The following is a 22,084-nucleotide window of genomic DNA, read 5'->3' as shown; positions in this document are numbered from 1 at the left end:
ACTTCTACGACACAGAGGACAAGATATTCTTGAAAGTGAACCTGCCATGTTCATTGTTTAAGCTGAGACATCACAAAAATTGACAATAAAATCTTGGACACGGAAGTCAATGAAGAAGTTGCTGTTTACTCCAGATCTCTGAAATAATTTCATGTACTCTTTTCAAATGCCTAAGGTTTTACTTGGGAGTTTTTAGAGGATTTTAGCTCCTTTTCCCCTGTTTAGAGTGGAACTTGTCATCCTAAGAAGGTGTCGACTGGAGCCCTTGATGGATAGAATGGGTAGAAAAGCTGCTCTGCATATTGCAGAAATGGTCTTGCTAGCTGTCAATAAGCAGTTTTCAGTGGTTATAGAGAAAAAGGTCACTGGCTTTTGTCTTATACCTTTTGGCTCTTGTCAGGCAGGACAGAAAAACACCTGTGGGTCGGCAAATAATGGTTGAAAAATGTCATTGTCACTACAAATGCCAGAAACATCCCATCTGCACAGATTTTCCCCTCTGATCGTCATGGGCTTGTATCATATGCTGTACTGAAGAGTTATTTTCAGTGATGGTTGTTAGAGAAATATATTGCTTTCAATATAACCCCTTAGAATATGAGGTAGAAGAATATACAGAGTTCTCATGTATTGGTCTGATTATACAGTGACTTGGAGTCAATATGTTTACTTCAGTTCTCAGTCACAATAGCTACAGTGCTAATTTTGGCCATGTTTTTATTTTGATTAAGTATTTTTGATGAATCACTAGAGAAACCTCTTATCATATTATAGGAGTGTTGGGCTTGCTTTCCTGTTGTAACACAGCTGCGCAGTTTTTATGAACGCAGTGAGCACGTGTTCACCAGTTTTATGGAAAAGCACTTTCCTGGCAGGAGCGCAGTTTGCCAGTATCTGCTCTCCACCTTCATCAGCCTAATTCTTTCTAGTGCTCTGTTAGGTGAAGCATTTTCCTCTTTTCCAAGATGAAAAGAGCATATTATAATTTTGTTGTGAAGGCTTACCTGAGTACAGCTCTTTTCAGAGAGCATTATTGGCTTTTGTGTGGGAAATGAAGCTGCCACGTTTTTGAATAGTTCATTCAAACTCGAGCCTGCTGCTCCAGTTCTGCATTGAGAAAACAAATTTCTTCATATCAGTTGTGCCAGAGGCAGAAGTGTGGGGAAGAATAAGGTAGGTATTATGTTTGTTGCAAGGATGTCACAACAGCCAACACGGAAACAGAGCCTGGAGTCTTGAGGGTACACTGCATGAGTCAGTCCTGGCCATAGGAGCTTTCCATCGGGTATGTGAGGGTAGGCAAAGCAATGATGCAATGGTTTACAGATACTGTCTTTCACGTAGGAGGCTAGACAGGAGAAATCAGCTAAATAGAAGGACAAGAGCAGAGGAAGGGAAAAAATAGAGTAAGGAGCCGATGAGCACGGTCTGGGGAAGCCTGCAGGAAGCTGCCTGACCTCAGCACTGGCTGTGGGACTTGGACCGAATTTTTGCAACCACCCTCACAGCCTGTCTCTGCCATGCAGTTCCTTTTCCCAAACTACACAGTGCCATTGCATGAGCTCCACTTTACTGAGTGAGGCTCTTGCCATGAAGCACTGGTTTTCCAGGGTTGCTGGGGTGGTGTTGGGCTCAGCCATGCCCGATTGTACTCCCTTCCCCTGGCATGGCTGCTGGTGCTTGATGTACATCCTTTAGCTGTTGTGTTGGGGGTTTTGCTTATAAATACACTATTTAGGCTTTAATTGTACTTTCTTATTCAATGACAGCAATTTCTTGTACCTTATTTAATGTCTAGGTCTGAAAATGCAAGATTAAATCCATTCCAGTTATTCACTGAAATCGTTGAGACTGCTTATGTGATTAGGGACATAAGAAACTGTGCCTTAGGAGATTCAGCCAGGAGTTTGTAACTTGCTTTGACAGGTTTTCTAGGTGCTTTCCAGACTTTCACTAAGTACTGTGGTTCGCTGGGATCACTTTATGCCCAAGCCACACAGTTCCAAAGCCCCGTGCTTTCCACCATCTTGCTTATTATTTTCTTATTAGCTTGCAGCATGACATCTCTGTAACTGAATTTCTCCAGAGACCTCCTTTTGTCCCATTTACATCATTAAATGAGGATGATGAGGCAGATACTCCTAACAATCCCCAGTCCAAGGGTGAGATTTTAAGCTTTGAGGCTTTACCCAGGTCTCCCCTATTCTTTTCAGCACACATCCTCACACCAGCCCACCCACTGGCACGGTCCCTGCCAGCCTGTTTGCTCATTCTGTGTCACTTGTATTGAGCTGTTTGTAGTATGTGATTATTTTTTTTAAACTTTTTTTTTTTTTTTAATATCTGGTTTTGCTCTGGACAATTTCACTTAAGGCTTCCCCCTTACATTATTGCTGTTTGGTTGTAATGTGGGTTTTTAATGGGATTACAATTAGGAAAGCAGCTGGTTTAAGGTAACAAAGTTAGTGATATAATTGCCACAACAGACCATTGTTTCTGCACCAGGATGGTCGGAACACAAAACCAGACCCTTGGTAGGCGCTGCTTTTGCTTATGTGTGTTGGGAAATCATATTTCTTCTTGAGACAGTATTTTAAGAATTCCTTTTCAAACATTCACCACCACGAGCACCAGCATGGCTAAAACTAACAACAACCTAATGGTGGTTTTGAAAACTTTGAGCCAGGTGTGCTATACAGCTTTCTTTCCACAGCACGGGACACTTTTGTAGTTGCATACTCCAGTGTTCCCCTGTTTTGGGGCAGGAGCACCTCGAAGTTGTTTCAATTCCCTGCTCTTAATAAACCACACTCTTTCATTAAGTCACATGACATCTAATGACATATAATGTTTCCGTGTTTTTCCCCTGCTGTGTAATTGTGACCTCTCACTGTGCTGCCATTTCCCATCTCCTTCAAATACACTCAGAACCAAGAAGTGGTAACTGGGGCTCAAGCATTTAGTGTAGCAGGGAGCTGTTGTCCCTGTGGTCAGTTAAAAGCAAGAAATCTGCTAATTTTACTCAGCGTAGCCCATTAGAAAAAGAACATAGTTGGTCTGTAGGAAATAGTCTGTCTTTTGCATTTACCTCTCAGAATGATCCAGGCAGGTGATTGCTGCTCACTTGGGTCTAAGGAAATGCCTGGGGCACGTGAATCTGACCCTGTTTAGATGATGTAGGTCAGGGAAAGCAGAATGGCAGATTTCAAACCAAACTCCTCCAACTTTTTAAAGGCATTTTTCTTCATTCCTTTCTCCTTTATTGTCCATTTTTCTTGCATTTTTCTTTCATGGTTTGTCAGCCACAGTGAAATATTGTGGTCATAATTATGTGGAATACGATTTCACGTCATATAATTAAGTGTCATACATCAGTGTCTCTGAAACTGTTCCTTTTGAGATGAGTATTAATACTGATTATGCTGCAGCAGTAGCCTATCCATACTTTTTTTTTTTTTAGGTTGGAAAGATGTCCTCTACATGTCTCTACAATTAGTGCTTTTAGACATTTCTGTATGCACTTTTTAAATAATATTATCGCATACATCTCTGAATAATAACACCAGGTTTGTAGAATATGATTTGGTAGCAGAAAGAGATTCTTCAGGAGTTGCACAGTATGTGATTTGCAGTGTTTGGCTGTATGCGGTGTGGTCCCAGCATCGTCTTTGTCTTTATTCCTTCCTCAGGGACTGTGGCATGGCTTGGGTTTGGTATAAACTGCAGCAGAATTCCCTTAAATGTACTTTTTCCAACTGTTTTTCCTAACAAAACATAACACCAAGAACGATGAAGGTGTGTTCCCTAGAGGTAATAGGTGGTAGTGGCAGTGCTGCGTTGGCTGTGCCGGTGCACGTTGGTGTGGGACACCAACTCAGCGCTGCAGAGAAACACCCGTGGTAGATAATCTGACCCGTGTTCTGCACAGCTGATGCATTCAGTTTCTCAGCTAGAAAACTGCCAGAGGAGGAGTTGCAGGCCAGTACAGTATGTGAACCGGCTCTGCGAGCTTCCGTGAGGCTGCAGTATGCTCGTACAGATGTCTGAGCTAGCGATCTTTTGAGAGGTTGCTATCAAAAGTAAGTATCCCATTTCTGCAGCCAGATGAAATAGTGTTCAGTTCTGCCAGATGCACTGGAGGGAAGTAGGCCCGACATGGCGACTGAAATGCTCCTTGTTGTTAGGACCTGACTTTGAATTCAGTAGCAAGGCATATGCATGGTGTGCCATGGGAATGGCCACTGGCCCAAGTATGTGAGCTTTGGTTTAAATAGTCAGTTCCTTCATGTTTTAGCAACTGCTTTCAGCAGTCATGTTATGCAGTGTCTAGCCTGATGTGATGGAAGAAAGAAGACGCTCTATCTTCCCTACAATATTTGCACTTCAATTAGGCAGAAATAAAATTTAGACAGCTTTACATTCATGATCAAATGAAATCTATGCTGAAATCTTCTCTGAGGAGTTTCAGGGTATTTTTTCTCATACAATAATGCCTTCTTGAAGAATGTCATTAGGGAGCCATATGTATTTTGGGGAAAATTGTAATTGAGGAAAAAAGTAAAAAGAGTTGTTTTCTACAGCACTATCCTCTGGATGCAGACAGTCTCTTGAGATGCCTCGGATTTAAAACAAATACAGTTTTAATTTTCTCTTTCCATTTTGTAATTAAGCAAAGATTGAAGTTTTTTTCAACTCAGTATTTCATTTAGCCGAGCAGTAATCAGCAGTTCCCCTCAGCACATCCTCTTAAAAAAAGTCTGAGTACAAATGCACCGAGGAACTGCGTCTGCGCCGCGGTCACAGATGCGGGACCTGGCAATTGCGCAAGCACCATCTCCCCCAGGAGACAGGGATTGTATTGCAGTGTGGGGCTGGAGGAGAGGCAATCCCATGGCATTTCCTTTAGGAAGTGGGGGCGAGGGAGGAGAGTGGAAGGAATGTTTCAGACACAGCTGCTTGTAAAAGCAGCACTAGGAAAGCAGACTGGTAAAAGCTACCGCCATCAAAGATCCCTCACTGGAAAACAAAAAGGTGATTTGGTCATCTGTGGCCTGTAAATTCTGTGAGTGTTTGCAAGTCTGCAGGTATTTGTTGTCCGGAGATGCAACCCTTGTTCCCTATCACTGAGCCGCAGGGAAAAAGTGTCCTGTGGCGGCTGCTGGAATGCCTTTGATCAGGGTCCCGGTCCCGAGTTTACCCGTGGCAGGGGCCTGTCTCAGATGGGAGGTGATAGCACAGCATTTGTTCATTGGAATAACCACTAATTCAAGAACACTTTGAAGGGGATTGTTTAATTTCAGTGGACTACCGAAAACGTTAATGAGTACTAATCACGCTCCACGGTGGGCTCTATGAGGCAGATGCCAAAACTTGTCCCTTCTCTTAGAGACTGCTTAGGCAGGCATCACAAACCATTTCAGAAGTGAGCTTAGAGCTCAAGTTGATTTCTGCCTGTGCGTGCTTATATTAAACTTGCCCTTGTTCTCATTCAGCATAGAAAGCAGAATCAGTATTTGCAAACAGATTCTTTTATCTAATGTCTAATATCTCATGTGGTTTCACATAACTCATAGAAATCTGGTGAAGTCTTGACTTTGTTTGCTAAAGGTTAGTTCTGCTTAGCTCTGATTTCAGTCATGTTAGCTCCTTGAAATGAAAAAATGAGCTGTCTGATGTTGACACATTGTAAGTCCAGTTATTTCTTTGTAACCTTTCAATCTTTTTTTTTTACCCCACACACATTGTTGCAAAGCTGCATTTAGGCTTGAGAAAGTTACACTCCCAAATTGCGTGCAACCCAGATTATTAAATAATCATCCATAACAAATACAAATTTAGATCCTACTACCTCCAATGAAACTTGTAATGTAGGTAAAAAGAGAGAAAAGTGAAAATTAGTGCTTATCCTTTCCCACAACTTCTACCCTAAAATTCTGCCATTTTGACGTTCAAAAGATGCCTCAGTTCAGTTTGAGCAGTGCTTACTGAAAACTCAGACCAACCCTGTAGAAAATCAAATTTCTAAAGGGCTGCTAGGAGGAAAATTAACATTTGATCATTTAAATATCTAATCTTTTTCGATAGCTGTGCAGTACCTGGAAAAAAAATGAGTTTGCCTGTTGATAATGTTATGATAATGGACATAGAGCAAAACGCACCAATGAAAAACAGAAAAAAGAGAAGACTTTGGTTTGGGGTCTGTTTTGACAATGTCACTAGTACAAATATTCCACTTGAAATAACCTGGGTGAGTTGAGTTAATGATTAACAGAATCAATTTTGGTGGAAGAAATGTGTTCTGATTTGTACTCCTATACTGCCCTTCCATTTCTTCTCTTACTTAAATCTCTTATTTTGCCAAAAGAGGAAACATTTGTAATCTGTTGCTTTATTGCCACAAGAGAAGTCCCCCCAAATAAACATTGTGTGTTTTTTCATTAATTTTTACTATTAATTTATTAATAATTTATTGATACATTTAATTAGTTTGCTGTTGTGACCATCTTAATCAAAGCATATTAGCCAAAAATGCCTGTTGTTGTTGTTGTTAAATGTTTTTTTTTCTCTATTCTGTGCAGTTATGAAGTTGGATCAGAGTTTTTGCCTAGGAGAACACTGTTGATTTAAGGCCTTACACATTATCAATGTTTCAAATCCTGGTCCTGGTTTTTGGCTTAGACCTAGTCACTAACAAGCTTTCACAAGTCTATCAGAATATCAGCAATTATTCTGGGGCATTAGTAATGACTTTTTCTTCAATGCCTGAGTTCTGAATGCAGTTGTGAAGTAAGTGTTAATAGAAGATAAAAGTAGGAGGGGGAAAAAAGCTTCATACAGGGTAATACAAATACTGGAGAGGTCTCAAATCTTTTATTTGCAAACCCTAAATGTCAAATAAAGTGATCTAAACACTGGAAAAAGAGCCAGGCTAATATTTCTGGTTTCAAGGACTCTGCTGGTAGAGTAACTGAAGAGGCTTGGAGCAGAGTTTTACAGTTCAGCGCATAACTTTATTTAGCGTGTATGTAAAATGGCCAAGGAACCGGTGCCTTAGCAAACCTGGTGTGGAACAGAAACGCTTACCTGAGCCCCTAAGGTGATGGCAAGCGTGACTCCAGTTTGTTTGCAGTGTGCTTGCAAAGCCTGATCCTAGAAAGCACGGAGCACCCGTGGGAGCCACAGCCCGTGGTGCCAGTACTGGGTTTTTAAACCACTTAGCGCTGGCTCCAGAGCACAGATTTAGGATTTGTTTGATAGCGAAGGCTGAGCCTGTCAGCTGCATAATGTCACAGTGCCAGATAAAATCCATGGTCTCTAGTGCATTCTTTTAGTGTGGGTTGGGTTTTTTTTTTTTTTTTCATTTTTCTCCTCCTTTTCAGCCTTTAGCTGTGCAGCACCCCGGGGCAGAAATCTGCCCTGTGTTAGGTCTGTACGCCTTGGGTGGGTTCTGGAGGAGCTGCTTGGCAGAGAGGAGAGGGACCCTTTGTCTTCAAGGCCTGAAGGTATCAGCATGGTGGGTTATCCAGTGGGGCTGACGTAGTGGTGTGTCTTTTCTGCCCTGCATCATGGTTTGTGGTGCTGTGATCTGGAAAGGAGTATTTGTAAATAAGCAGCTGCTTTTTTTTTTTTTTTTTCTTTCCCCTCCAGATGTTCTGTGTTCAACCCCCTACATTTCCCACACTTGAAGCTACTTACTTTTACACTGTGTCAAGCCTTGTTTTAACTTTGTTAAAGCTTTTTTACTTGTTGTCAAAGGTCTATTTGCTGTATTTTGAAGATATCAAATACGGAGAGGGAAAGTGTTGCTCCCTGTTCCTTTATCCTCAGTGGCAGATTACAGGGCTTTCACGTTGCAGTACAGAGGTGCAGTGCTAGGAGTGAAAGATGATCAGCCAGGACTGCTACTGAAAACAATCCATCATCATACCAAGGCCCCAGCATGAATTTATTCCTTATGTAAATTAGGATCAATTCTTTTTGAACATCTTCCAAATACTCAGAGCTGTGACATCAGGAAAATACATAATAATCTGTCCCAGTCTTTCATTCTTCCCAAGTGAACTGTGTGTTACTTTGTTCTGTGAGAAATTCTGAAATTTTTCCCACCCCTTTTATTAATTGCTTCTTCAGTTAAGTATTTGTTAATTCTCTTTGAAGTCTAAGACACTTACTCTCAATTACCCGGTTTCGCAAATGTCATTAAATATTTTGAAAAGAGTGGCCCTCCCAGGAAGAGGGGACAGCTCTGACTGTCCCTAATCAACTGTTTCCCATCTACAGCTTGAACTGAGATTAAGATGGCAATCTTAAGGACAGGCTTACTGTTTTGGACAACTGAACTGGAGTAGAATTGATGATATGAAAAATTGGGTGGGTTTCAGTAGATCACAAAAATGTCCAGGTTGTTAAGATGTTCTTGGGCAGATAGGGTGAGGAAAGTTTGAGTTCAATTCCTTTTTGAAAACTCCTCTTAAGTTTCCATTTAACCAATAAATTGCCCTTTTTGAAACAATGACCTGAATCAGATGTTGTGTTGGTCTAAAACAGTATAGAATGTGGGACTTCAGACTCATCTGTGGTGACTCTTTTGGTCTCTTCTATAGAAGATGTTGCCCTTTTAATTGTTATTTGGAACTCCTTAATCAACTGACACTGTCTGTATTCTCAAGATAGAGCCATCCACCTGGCCTCACTTGGGTCCAAACCCCTCACTTAATCAGAGTAGATTAGAGATTTGGACTCCTCAGTGGTTGGATCTGAAAGGTGAGCAGCAGCAGGACTTCAGTTTCAAAGGTAACTGGTTATGGACCAAGCATCCTGGTGCTTGGTGCTTTATATCCCCTGGTGGATATAGGTTTTGGGAACGTTGTTAGTTTCTTTATCTCATGGGATTAAAAAAAAAAAAAAAAGAGATATCATTTAATTAGAAACAGATCATAATACATCTAAATATATAGCTGTAAAACCAGATGCTCAATTCTTTATAATAGGCTTGCCATGTGCTTTGTGATATACTAACACAGACCCGTCTGAAAAAGGGATCCACTACTGTTTATAGCATTGCAACAAAACTAGTTAATTTTTTGCCACAAAAAAGGGAAATTAGTTTCTGTTTCTCTGGATGAAAAATTATGAGGTCCTGTGATAGAAGGCATGTAAAAGTGTTTCAGCTTGGCTCTTCTTTTTGTGGCAGTTAGTGTGCCTTTTTTTGTCCTCTCTTTAAGTGAAGGGGAGGGAGGCAGCTTGAAGTGCAGAGGGAAGAGTAAATTTTCGTAATTTTATATCGTAATCAGGAAGGAGTATTTCTGAGGGCAATTATTTCTTCTGCTTATTAGTGTCCTTTCCAAACGTCTGGGACAGAATTTACAGAAACTTTAACTGTTCCTCAGGGATTTAACTGAATTTGTATTTGTATCTGGGTCGTTGGTGTTCTGCCTTCTTCAGGATCTTACAGTGGTCTTCTGCTCATGCTTCACAACTCTTAAGTTCAGCTTCTTCAGTGATGGAAGAAATGTGAGGCTGTTTCTCTCAAGTTGCTTTCCTCTAGTGTAAGAGGTCAGCATTTGGCTATGACACCTCTCCTTTATTTTTTTGGCAACCAGTTCTCTGACATTCTTGTTGCTGAGATCATACTCACTAGGGCTTTCAGAAGAACATCTAACTGGGGCTAAAATTCTCCTTCTGCTGTTCTGGCCTTGTAGTATTTTATAGGAAAAGTCTGAGACCTTCACCATTAATCATTAATTTCCCTCTAGATACCTTTCATTGACTCAGAGACCTGTGAATTTGTGGTTTCTTCCTTTCACCATGATTTGGTTTCATGTAGAGGGTGTGGATTCTTTTAATCCCGAAGATAATTTAAGAGAAAAAAAGTATCATTAAATTACTGCAGTCTGAGTCATAGTTGGTCTGTGAGTTTGGTTCCCTGGCCTTCCCACACAGCATTTCCGATACGCAGTGAGCTGAGGGTGTGCAGGAAAGACTGTAGAGTGACCTAGATACCATTTAACTCTTTACTAATGAGTGACTTACTGACACTGGATGTAGCCATTACCTCTTTGGATTCTTAGTCCTTTTCTGAGAGATAGCTGTATCCAATACATTTTCCTGCTTCTGAGTGGTTTTCATAAAAATATTTTAAGATTTCTGTTTGGGTTGGTTTAAGCATCTTGTTTAGATAAACTGATGGGAGAAGTTAGTAAATGAACTGTTCTAGAAACTGAAGCATAGGCATTGAGACTCATCCTTGAGTAGAACTTACGGCTTCTTTCATACAGTTCTTGAAGTTCATTCTGCTGCCCTCTTGCAGGCAAGGAAATAGACATCTCAGGCTCTCAATAATAAAAAAGGTCTGTCAAGCCCTGAAACACTGTCACCATGGCATACAAGATCTTTTGTTGGTACGTGTTGTTGTATCTGTTCAAGAAAAACTGTGATACAGAATTCACTTCACTGACTTCGGGCTTGCCTGTCAGCTTTTCAGTCATGCAGTAGTTGGTTGATTTTTCTTGGCTCAGTATGAGAATGTGTTTTGTGAATAGTCCCTTCTTTGGCTGCTGGTGCTCTGGACTTGTGAAACCACCATGGCTGCTCCTTTTAAGAAACTTTGAATCCATGTTCGTTTAATGTAGACTTCGTTTAATCCAGACTTGCAGTTGATGCAGCCAACTGGAAGATGTCAGCTTCCCATGAGCCTAGTCAACCCAGTCTTGAGTCACCCCTTTGCACAGATGCTCATGGGTTGGCTTTTCCCTGCTAGGTCAGGATTAATCTCCCTTGTCTGTGTTCCTCACTGTGAAGCCCAACAAAGCCCAAGTGTTTCCTCAGGCACACCAGCCAAAGCAAGTCTGGGGGTTTATCCTACCAAGGTGGTGCTTGACATAGTCATTATACAAAAGTGACTGGAAATGAGAGTCTGGGGACTGTATTAGTTTGAGCAGTGGGGGTATATTTGTTGTGGCAGATGGCAGCATGCTGTGACTGCCTGTCTGCTGCTCAGGGCTAAGAGTAGGCTGGATGTGTGGTGGTTCCAGAAGACATCAGCTGTACTTGGCTGCGCTGCTTTAGTGATGGGATCAGAACAGGTTAATGGTGTTTTTAAAGAAAATGGTATATTTAAGCTATTGAAAGCAAATATCCAGCTAAGTGTCTATTACATTCTCTTTGCAAAACTGCAGAAATCAAACTCTGCCTCCTGCTTGCTTCAATCAATATTCAAAAGACTGTCTATCTTAAGCAATGTGAAACTGAGGAACTGTCACCGAATGTGACCCTGACGCATCAGCCACAAAGGTTGCACTTCAGATTTTGTGTTACAGCTTGTGATTGCTCATCTATCTAAATTTTGGCAACAGATGGATAGTATTTTTTTAATGCATAACACTCCTCTGTCCCTATCTCAGCACTTAATACTACTGCAGAGATCTTTTCAATGGAGCCATGCAGTTATAATCAGTAATATGTGAGCTGATGTTTCTGTTCAATAACATACAGCCACTTAAATGCCCTTCTGAAGTATTTTGACCCCTGGAGAGAACTACTTTAGTACAACCATTTTCCTTATTGAAATGGAGATATTTGCTATTCAGCACAGCTGGGACACGAGACTAGAGAAGCAGATTCAAATGGGGATCACATCTACATGCCGTGCTATTAAGGGGGCAAGGCCTCTGAAGGTTCAGTGGTGATTTTGAGTAATTTGTCCATTTAGTGCTGTTCTAGTGTGATTGACATTAAGTTATCGGAAATTAAAGGAGATCAGACTCCAATATTAATTGTACAGTTTCCTCATAATTAGGTGTCAATTCCAGTATGGAATAGCCATTGAAAGCAGGATTTTACCATTAGTATTGTATAAAAGAAAGACTGTTAAAGAAGTTCAGAGACACTCGAGATTATCTTAATGTATTTGGGTTATTTCCTCTTCTGCCCCGTTGACAGAAGAGGGGCAGCCAGCAGTATCCAAGATTAGGTGGTTAAATTAGTGCAAGATGTGGGTAAGAACAAATAGATATCTTTGTGTAGCAGGGGTTTTAACCTAGCAGGCTGCATCTTGGATTCATCCTGATAGCTTTGTGTTGTCTTAATATTACAAAAATGAAAGGAAAAAATACAAAGCACCCTGACACTTTAAAAAAGTTATCCATGACAGACAATGACCAAATGTCTTTCGTGCAAGATAAATGTGAGAACAGTCATTATATGCTTATGTGTCTGTTCTTGTATATATATGACTTACACAATATATGAGACCATTTTTTTCATTATTTGGTTGGCAGATGGGTCAGGGTTTAGGAAATGGGATGTGGCTGAAAGTGCTCTTGGACTTTGGCGATCCCCAATTCTACAGTTTTCAAGACTTCTCCAACATATTCTTTGGGGCGTCATTTATTAAACTGAGGATATATAAGACTGTGTTAGCAACCTCCACCAGAAATTAAATTAATAGGTAAGAATAAATTAAAGAGTAATCTTCTGCAAGTATGCAAGCTTATAGCCTTAGCAGGTGTCTGTATATCTGTCCACCTAGGAGGTAGATTCACACTAGCTAGGATTGTGGGCAGAGTAACACCTTTAGGATTGTAGGCTGAATAACACCTTTTGATTTATACTGTTCTGATTAAAACAAAAGAAGAAAGTATTGGAAAATGTTAGTAAATGATTTTGTTTTCCCCTGCCTTGTCCTTAATTCTCTCCCACAAGAAAAAGAAATATGCTTAGGAAAAACCAAAATACAGGACAATACATCATACAGTGACAATGACTGAATTTGGCTTCCTTGGATGGAGGAGGAGGAATTGAAAAATAAAAGGTCTTCAGCTCAGGAGCATAAATTAGTCTCTCTACCTGATCTGTACTGTTTAGCATGGGGAAGAGAAAGGAGTTATAAATTATGAATAACAAGAACTGCTCTCTTATATCTTCAGAGTTTTAGTCTTTCAAGCTGTTAGTGTAGGCTCTGCAAAATTGGCAAGGCTGAAATTTGCCAAGATTTATGGTTACGTGTAGAAATATTGCCTTACTTGTGGATTAAAACAGCTAGCAGTGGTAAATCAATACATGCACGTCTGCAGACCTGCCATGAGCTGGGCTTATAAATACACATTAGCATTCATCTGGTTTAATTTCTCATCTTCCCAAATCATTGTCTTGATTAGTGATCATTTCTCAGTATGAAAAGAAGAAATTACTACACTGTAGAAATAATATTCCAGACTTGTAATTTGAACCTGTTCAGAACTTTATTATTTTGCTTAAAAATGAACTATGTTTTAAAAAAAAAACCCTGTAGCGTTCATGGCTATGTGAAACTGTGCTCTCACATTTTTATATTCTTTCTGGGAATCACAAGAACTCTGGTAATATATTTTCAGAGAATGTTGCTTCAGTGTTTGCTTCAGTTGTGTGTAAAATGCAGATTTTATTTTTTTTTCCTTGTGCAAAAAAAATAGGCATAATTGGTGTCCATTCTGTAGTGTTAGAGTAAGGAAACAACCGGGTGAGACCATTTGCTTTCTTAAAATAACATGGCTTTGTTCTTCCATCTTGTGGCTGTAGGAAACTGTAAACCCTTTCTCTATACCTGAATAGCTTTGTCAGGAGATGCACAAATTCCTGCAGAAAATGTAGAGTGTCCTCTGGTTTTTTGAGCAAGAATAATTATAGTACTAAAGTGGGGTAGCCAAGAATTCCAAATAGATTTTAAAATTAATTATCTCTTCTTCTCAAGTTAAGGATTCTCCATAGTTTGGTCTGCTAAACTGGATGCTGAATGATACAGGTTAGAAAGCGCAGCCTGCTTTGTGAGCCAGGAGTTGAGAGGCAAACATCTTGATTATTTTCTTTCCTAATGTTAGAGCATTTAATGATAATTTCTTAAGTGAATGTCTTAAATTATCATAAATCAGCTACCATATATTTATGATAATTCTGAGATTTATTGTTTGTGACTATCTGAATGACTGCATTTTCATGTGAATGATCCTCCATTCGGTGTCTGTGACAGAACTTTGATTCTTGCAGTGTAAGTGTACTTGCTATAAATTACAATATGCTGTATCAGAAGTAATATATTAAGAAATCAGCTTCTAACCCCCTCAATCTAATCTACACACGTCACTTTGTATTCCACCCAACTCGAAAATATTTTTCTCAAAGAACAATGTCACAGAATTTCTAAGAAAAACACAGAGGGGTCTTTCACTGATGCTGGTCACTAAACTCAGCCCAGCATTGGCAGGAAACAGCACTTCTAATGCCGACCAACATTTATGTCCCTGCAAACAGGTGTTTGGAAATGGAACATAACCCTACGCAGTTCACACCTTTTAAAATATTTCACATGTGAGTTTTAAAATGGGTAAATAGAAAAAATCTTCTAAAAGAGTAGGCAAAAATAAGTAATGAACTATTTACTTAGCTCTGCTGAACTGTTGATTTCATAAACTGTAAAGATGATGACAGACAATTTTATTTTCTGAAAGAACAGGCACTTTGGTTAATGCATTACTATGATTCTTATTTTCTTTATTTTCAGTGTGGGAGAAAGCAAGCTATGGTCACTGAGACAACACTTGCACTTCAAAGTGTGTCAAAGAGGCAAATCCGTTTGTGTTTCTGATAGCTTATTTATCCTGCTTAACCTATAAACTGTAGAGTAACAAGGCTACTGAACTGATAGATAGCCGAGCAGATGGTTCAGAGATTATGCTAAATCACCACAGCTTGTCAGAAGTTAGGTTGGGTTACTGCAGGGGCAGTGGCTGCACCAAACACTGAATGGGATCATTTTCCTCAGTTTGCTGCTTGAAATTCCATTTTTCTTCACAGCATGCAGCATCTTGTGTCTTTTCAGCTAAAAGAGATAGGTAATCAAGAAATTTAGGACCAGCATGTTAGCATCCTGGCTTTCATAATAATCGTTGGGATAATGAGAATCCTTAGGTGCCTGTGAAAGATGATCTGTGCAGTGTTGGAGGTTGGCTCTGCCACCTTCGCTGCTCTTACTTTCTCCTTTTTCAGTGTCTAGAGCTGTTGTTTTGGTCTCTCCCTCCCAAAAAGTTGAGCATTATTATCTTGCTAGCCTATGAAAGATTAAATGAAAATGAAATACTGTGTGTTCAGTAGTAAAAATCACGTTGCAGTTGAACAAGATTCAGGGCTTTGAAAAGAATCTCACCCAAAAGAGTAGGTGACTATTAATCATAGTTCTGCCAAAGATCTGTATTCACATCCTTAGTGGAACGACTAAAGCAACAGATGCTGATAAACTTGTCAGAGCCCAGAATAGAAGTTACAGGATCATTGTGGTTTTTTTTTTTTTTATTTTATTTCTTTCTTTTAAATTAATAAAATAGCTCCCCCTCCCAACAAACCCTAATGTAAGGATTTTTATACTTAGGTTTTTAAATTTCTCATTACTGTGATTCTAGTGATGTTGTATTTTTCTCAAAGTAACATGGGTTGAATTCTTCTCAATGCCTGCCAGGGGAGAATACAAGAGCCTTCCCCTCCAAAGCAAAAAGCCTTTAAGGGAGAGGCTTCATGGATTCTTTTATTTTCTTTTCTCTTCTCTCTCCATGATTGTGTCATCGGAGTACTGAAGAGTAACTGTTTTTTTCACATATTGCAACATTTTTAACCTTATAAAGTAAAACTAAATAAACATGCCATTACTTTATTTGTTGATTTAAGATTTAAGGGGAAAACACTTCTGCAGGGAATGGCTGTAAAACTGTTGGTTTAGTACCCACTGGAAGCCACATTAGGAATGCTGTTTAGTGTCTTAAACATTTTAAACGCCCAGAGATACTAAAAAAAAAAAGGCAATTTTCCTCTGTTGTGCTAAATGAAAGGGTGTTGTACTGTGGCTCATGCTTTTAAGATAATCAATTTGGTGCAAAAAGGAACATACTAATTAAAAAACTTTGCAAAATGTCGTAAAAATGGCTGTAGGATACTAATAGGACATTTTCCCCTTGACTTTGAGTCCACTTCTGAGGAATGGAGAGATCATTCCCATCTCTCCAAAGCAAGAGGAAGCAAGCGTTTCCTGATTCTGAAAACATTTCTTCCCGATCCCCACAGCTCACCCATGGCTAAGGCAGGAAATAACTACTCAGAAGAAAAACAAAATGGGTAGCTGAAAAATAATAATCTCCAAAACCTTCTTTCTGTGTGTCACATTGCTATTTGTTAGTTTTCAATGCCTGGTTCTTTCTAGCTATGGAGTAGTTACATTTGCATAGGGCTTATAGACTGTAAACCAAATATCTACTAATAAACCACTACTTTTTATCTATTAAAATTAATACTGTCCAAGAAACTGAGAAGGCATTTTTTCCGCTTCACCAAAATCTGTATGTCCATTATGCCGAGCATCTGCTCTTCTAAGGACAGATAACTATAGAGCTGATAGTATATCTGATTTTGCATCTGGTTTTCCTGCTTTTGATTACTTATTGGGGAAGTCTGGAGAAAGTCTGAGCCTGAAGAAAAGATTGTTTGTACCAAAGGAATACTGATTTGTACTAGTATTGGTAACTGCTTCACCAGTGATGGTGATTTATGCTTTTATACTCTGATTCTTATGAAGAAAACAAGTATGTAGATGTATTAAAGGTGGAGAGAATGTGAAGAAAGCTTTCTTGATCTTGTGAAGAATTTACAGCAGCATGTAAGACTAATGAATTGTCAGTAAAGTCAAAGATATGAGGGATTGGGATTGTTTCTTGTCGTTTGGGGTTTTTTAAGCACACAGATTCTAGCTCATCCAAAATAGACTTTACATTAATGGACAAAATGTAATTTTAGTCATTTTGTGAAGACAATCAAAACTGTAGTTGGGTTCCAGAATAATAAATTCTGATTTATTTGGAAATACTATTGATCTCCCAAGTAAAATAATAAAAAATGTCAATGAGGAGTTCTTGGATATTTTGATATTTTAATAATGCCATCTTTCTCTCTGAAGTACCAGAGTGTCAAAGGGATGAGTAGTAAGAAAGAAAGGAACTACCTTTGTGTTAAATCCACATACTTGACATTTAACCATGTCACCAAAACAGTGCTCTAACTTCAGGTTCATAGGGAAGTCCGATTTTGCACAGAGTGTAAAATATCCAGTGCCTGAAACAGGGGACATCTGGCTGAGTCGAGTATAGGAGATTTTGCTGAATCAAGAAAACTTCAAAACACAGTTTGTAGTAAGGTAGATTATGCATATCCATTAACCATGCAAATAAAATGACTGTAACTGCAGCTTTTGAAGTTAGGTCCTCACTGTGTTCCAGTAGCAAATCTTTAGGTTCACGATGACCATAAAGCAACTGAGAAGTTCCAAAGAGTTTCTCAAAGAACCGTGTGGCTTCCAACAACAGGAAACAAAACGCGGACAAAATGTTCTCAGCAATGTCTCCTTCCACACTAGGGCATAGATGTGGTGAAGAGGAATTTAAAAATGGAAACCATATGGTTTGGTTCTGTTCTCCAAACTCGGTATTCTGCTGGATTGAATAAATTGCTTTATCAAGTTTTTGTAAGAGAACATTTACTCATAATTAAATAGCAGGATTAGAATAGGCTATCACAAGGACTAGCAGCATTGTATTGACAGTTATTTTCTGAAATTCCCCTTACTGGGAAATAAAAAAGTTGATACACAGAGAAACAAAATCTCCGTGTGTTTATTTGAGCTTAAAAGGGAGCAAGAGCTTAAGATTTAATACAGCGCTTTCCCAAGATGCAGCATGGAGAGGGAGGTATGGAAGCCAGATAAAACCTTTTGTACTACTCAGAGGTGTTTTCTGGATCCAGCAGAAAAGATTGCTGGGGCTGATTATATTCCCATGGCTGTGCTGTTGGCTTAGAAATGCCTGGAGCACTGGAAGAGCAGTGAGGTGTGGGAGCCAGCTGTACCAAGTCCACCGTTGCTTGACAACTCCCTTGACTCTTTTTCTCAGTTACAGGGAATTTTCTTGGCTCCTTTTGCACCAGGTGCTATAGAAGAGACGAGGCTTCATGGACTGCTCAGGTGCTGCTGCTTCAGGTCTCAGTCACCATGAATGGGTCAGGTTTCCACATCCTCTACAAGGGAGATAGACTCTGGTGGGGACTTGGCTATTAAGACCATTAGTTTCACTTACACATTTTCAAAATACAATACTCTGTGTTTGGGGAGGTGAGTCTGATTTACAGACTAAGCACCCCTGCCTGCGTGTTCTTTTTAGCATTACAATCAATATACAGGAATTGCTTTGGAAGTATTTGCTTTATCCATTTTGTTCCAATTATTTAGCCCAAGGTTTATTTTGATGTGGATCCATTCAGCATCTGCAGTGTATTTTAGGATAAACTGATCTCATTTCTCACGTGACCCTCCATGCTGGATCTGCCTGTTTGTTGGGTTGTCTCTTGTCTTTGGGTCACCTGATGAGAATATTGGCTCCCTACTGAACTGTTTATGTTCACCCAGGTTCTTTATCCTTTCACAGTTCTACCTGATGGTGAGTTCATGTACTCAGAGCCACTTATATGTTATGAAATCCATGCCTGGCTTTGCCCCATGATTCTGGCTCTTAGAAATAGTGTTCCATGAAGGGCAGTGATAAGATGCTAAGGTGTAAAAATTAATCCAGAATAAACACAGGAGATAGGCAGCATTGTTTCTGCATAGCAGAGAAGTTATGACAGCACTATAGGAATGCAGGGAATAACAGCATTCCAGCCATCTAGGAATGCTTTTCTCACAGCAGGAGTGGACAAAGAGAGAGCGCTGTTCATCTTCAACACAAAGTCGTGGACAGTTCAGCATGGGAGGACCTAAGCAGCTCTAAAAGGCAAGGAGCCGTCTCATGGTAGCAGGGGTGGTTCTGGCCTGCTGGTGTCCGAGTCAGTGCCAGGTGCTAGAGAAACCCTTTGCAGCACACACTGGGAGACTGTTTGAAAGTACTGCAAAGGGGAGCACTGTGAGCTCGGAGGTATGAGGTATATTATGTTAAGGTATGAGGTATATTATGGACAACGATTGGAACAATTCATTCCAGACAACCCCTATCAAGCCTCTTGCTGCCTGTTCTTATTGTACCTCCCCTAAAGCACACAGAGATAAGTTCTTTCAACACTCAAAGTAGCACTTGTGGCAGAGACTTCAAGCTACTTCGTTCCCCATTCTTTGTCATGCTCATGATGGCATCTTATCGCCCTCACGTTTGCAAGTATGTTCATTATACTAGCAGATGTACAAAGGGAGAAAAATAAACACTGGTTTGGTTTGACCAGTGTACTTAGTTTCCTAAGGACCCTTTCTTCTTTCTTCATCGTCACATGGAAGTCACCAAAATTAGGCTCCAGAGATGTTTTTAAATGTTGAAAGTATTTTTAACCATTTGTAATAGATCTGTCAGTGTGATTATTTGCACTCACTTTGACCATGTTTTGAACAATGTAATTTTTTTTTTTTAAATAGTGTATGTGGATGCTTTGCTTCAAGCCTTCTATGGGAAAAGTATCTAAGACAAAGGTATAGGGCTCTGTTTTGACATTCATGTTGCCAGCCCGTAGATCTTCTTGGGGCAGCTGAGTAGGTGGGGTTGCCTTTTCCTTTCTGCACAAAGAGTGTGTAATAGACAGCAGTAAGCTTTATCCTATTGAGTAGCAGCACCACTTGTCTTCCCAACTTGGCTTTTGAACGAATTTCTTCTTTATCTCATACCCAAGTATACATTTGTATTGTTGTTCTGTACTGTGCTGATAGCTTGTACACCAGTAGACAGACTCTTACTGGACGTACCCCCTTTAATCCCATAGCCACTGAACCCTTGCAATGCTTTACCTGTCTCTTACCCACGCCTCCCTTAATGTTATTTGACATTGGTACAAGTGCTGTATAGAAAAGAGATGCAAAGCTGAAAACATCTTTCCCTTTCCAAAGATAATTCAGACTAAACAGCAAACGTGTTAACAACACTCAAAACCCCTCAAAACCGAAACAAAAAAACCTCCAATCAAGCAAACAACCCCCAGAGCTCTTTATCACATTCATTTGGTGTTATTTTTGGGAGAAAAATAACCTACTTAATTTACCAGTCACTAGTCATTGTAGAACTGATTCTGCCAAACATGAGACACGTGCTCTGTCTTGGGTAGCAAATCTCACCAAGCACGCAGTAAGGCTTTGGAGCAGAAGGGTAGCCTCAGCAGGGTCTCTGAGACAACTAAATACATGTGAGCTTTGAGAGGGATGATGCAAGACCTACCATCATAGACATCTTTGGAATATATGTTTTGTCTTGCATATTCCTTTTTGTAAGTAGGCAATGCATATTAGTTTGCACTGTGACTTATATGTGTTTCATAGCTCATTGGTTTCTGGTGAGTCTCAATTTGTTGCACCTAACAAATGAGCAGTCGAGCACAGGAGCCTGTGTTAGGACTGTGGAATTCAGGAGGAAGGAAGTAGATTTTCATGAGAGTCTCCATTTGAAGGAAGCACTTAAAGGAACTGCAAGGAATAACGTCTCCTAGTATCAGCCCACATGGTGGGAGCAAGAAGGGGATTTATACTGCTGCCCAGGCTGAGGTGGGGTAGACTCTGTTGAGTGGAGAGCTAGCACTTGGGAGGAGTATTCACAGGGAAAATCGTAGGAGAAATCCTGGCGATAGCTGCTATTGTTATGCTGGTTCTCCAGATAATTCTTAGACTCCCACTTCTTGGCAGTCTTCCATGGCAGCTGGTTCTTTGCAGGAGCCGTGCTATCTAGGACAGTGAATTAAATCACTAGCTGTCTTGCACATTGGAAGACAGTCCATGAAGTGGTTGTAAAGAACAGACATGCAGACACATGTTTATGGGCTGGTGTGCGTCAGCATCTGTGGGCCAGCACAGTCCAGGGCCAGTGCAGTCCAGAGCCAGCCCCCGATTCCCCTCAGTGACCAAACTGCCCAAGGCTTGCGGTTACTTGGTTTACATAGATAGCCAGTGCTGTAGCTTTTCACCACCACCACTTTCTACACTTTCAAGAACTGAAACAGTAGCAGGGACAAGACCATCCATCAGGGATTTTTTTTTTCCCCAAAAAACTTAGAAAGCTCTTCACTTTGAGAAGCTTAGGGACACTGGTAGGGTATGGAGAACGCTGGTGTCAAATACAGTGCTGGGTGCAAGTGCCTACGGCCACAAGAATATCATGGATCTGGAAGAAGACTGTCCCTGAAGAGTTTGTTTCTCTCCACATTTACACTCTGAAAAGTTCTGGGGAAAGTTTTGACATGCAGGGACAGTTCTGAGTGGAACGGCACAGTTGGAAAACAAGAAGCACCAATGAGGGAGCACGTGCTCCAACCATTAGGCACAAAGTTTATTTTATAGTAAAGAAGCTGCTTTATTACAGCTTCTAGCTTGGTATATTTGGGTATATGCAGATTTTCATTGACACTTGTACGTTTTGGGGCTATAGATTGGTTAGTTCTATTTTATGTCAGTGTAGATGCTCACGATTTCAGACATAATAAGGAAGCCAATACCCAGTGACTAGTGTCCTAGGTTTGCCCCCTTACAACTATTTGAAGCCATACAGTAACTGGTTGAAGAAACAGAAGGTGCTTAAAATGTGTCACAAAGAGCAGATAACTATGCTGAAACTTGTATCTAAATGTTCTTTAGGGGAAAAGTACTTTATAAATAGGCTACATTCTTGAATAACTATCACTTGGCAAGTGAACAGTTATTTGAGTACTTTAAGCGTGACTTTATTTATTAGGCTTCTTGCCTGTTTTGAAGAGCTCAAGACTGATACAGCTACTGTAGAAATTGAGTTGTCTTTTCAAATAACATCTCTTTGAAATGATACCTTGTTGAAGTTATATTTAGCAGGTGAGCTGACAAAACTTCATCTTCAAATTCAACATGCTTATGCTGAAAACATTTCTCATAATTTTCAGTTCATTTTGAGTACTTTTACAATGATAAAGAACCTCTGAGCCCACAGTGCTTAGGTATATCTGTTAATATAGTCAGTTACATTATATTCTTGAGTGAAAACATACTCACGTTGCATTGTTTCTCTCTTACAAACTCACAACACTA

General features: G+C 40.0%; 1 protein-coding gene across 2 annotated transcripts in view; it reads left to right on the top strand.

The window, feature by feature from the left end:
- The window catches only part of RBMS1 (RNA binding motif single stranded interacting protein 1), a 74,409-nt gene that overhangs the window by 10,833 nt on the left and 41,492 nt on the right, over positions 1 to 22,084 (top strand). The gene's annotated exons all lie outside the window — the stretch shown is intronic.

The sequence above is a fragment of the Gallinula chloropus genome (assembly GCF_964237585.1).
Source record: "Gallinula chloropus genome assembly, chromosome: 5".
NCBI classification, from domain to species: domain Eukaryota; kingdom Metazoa; phylum Chordata; class Aves; order Gruiformes; family Rallidae; genus Gallinula; species Gallinula chloropus.
The sequence above is the reverse complement of the archived record's forward strand: the minus strand, read 5'-3'. Positions and strand labels throughout refer to the sequence as shown.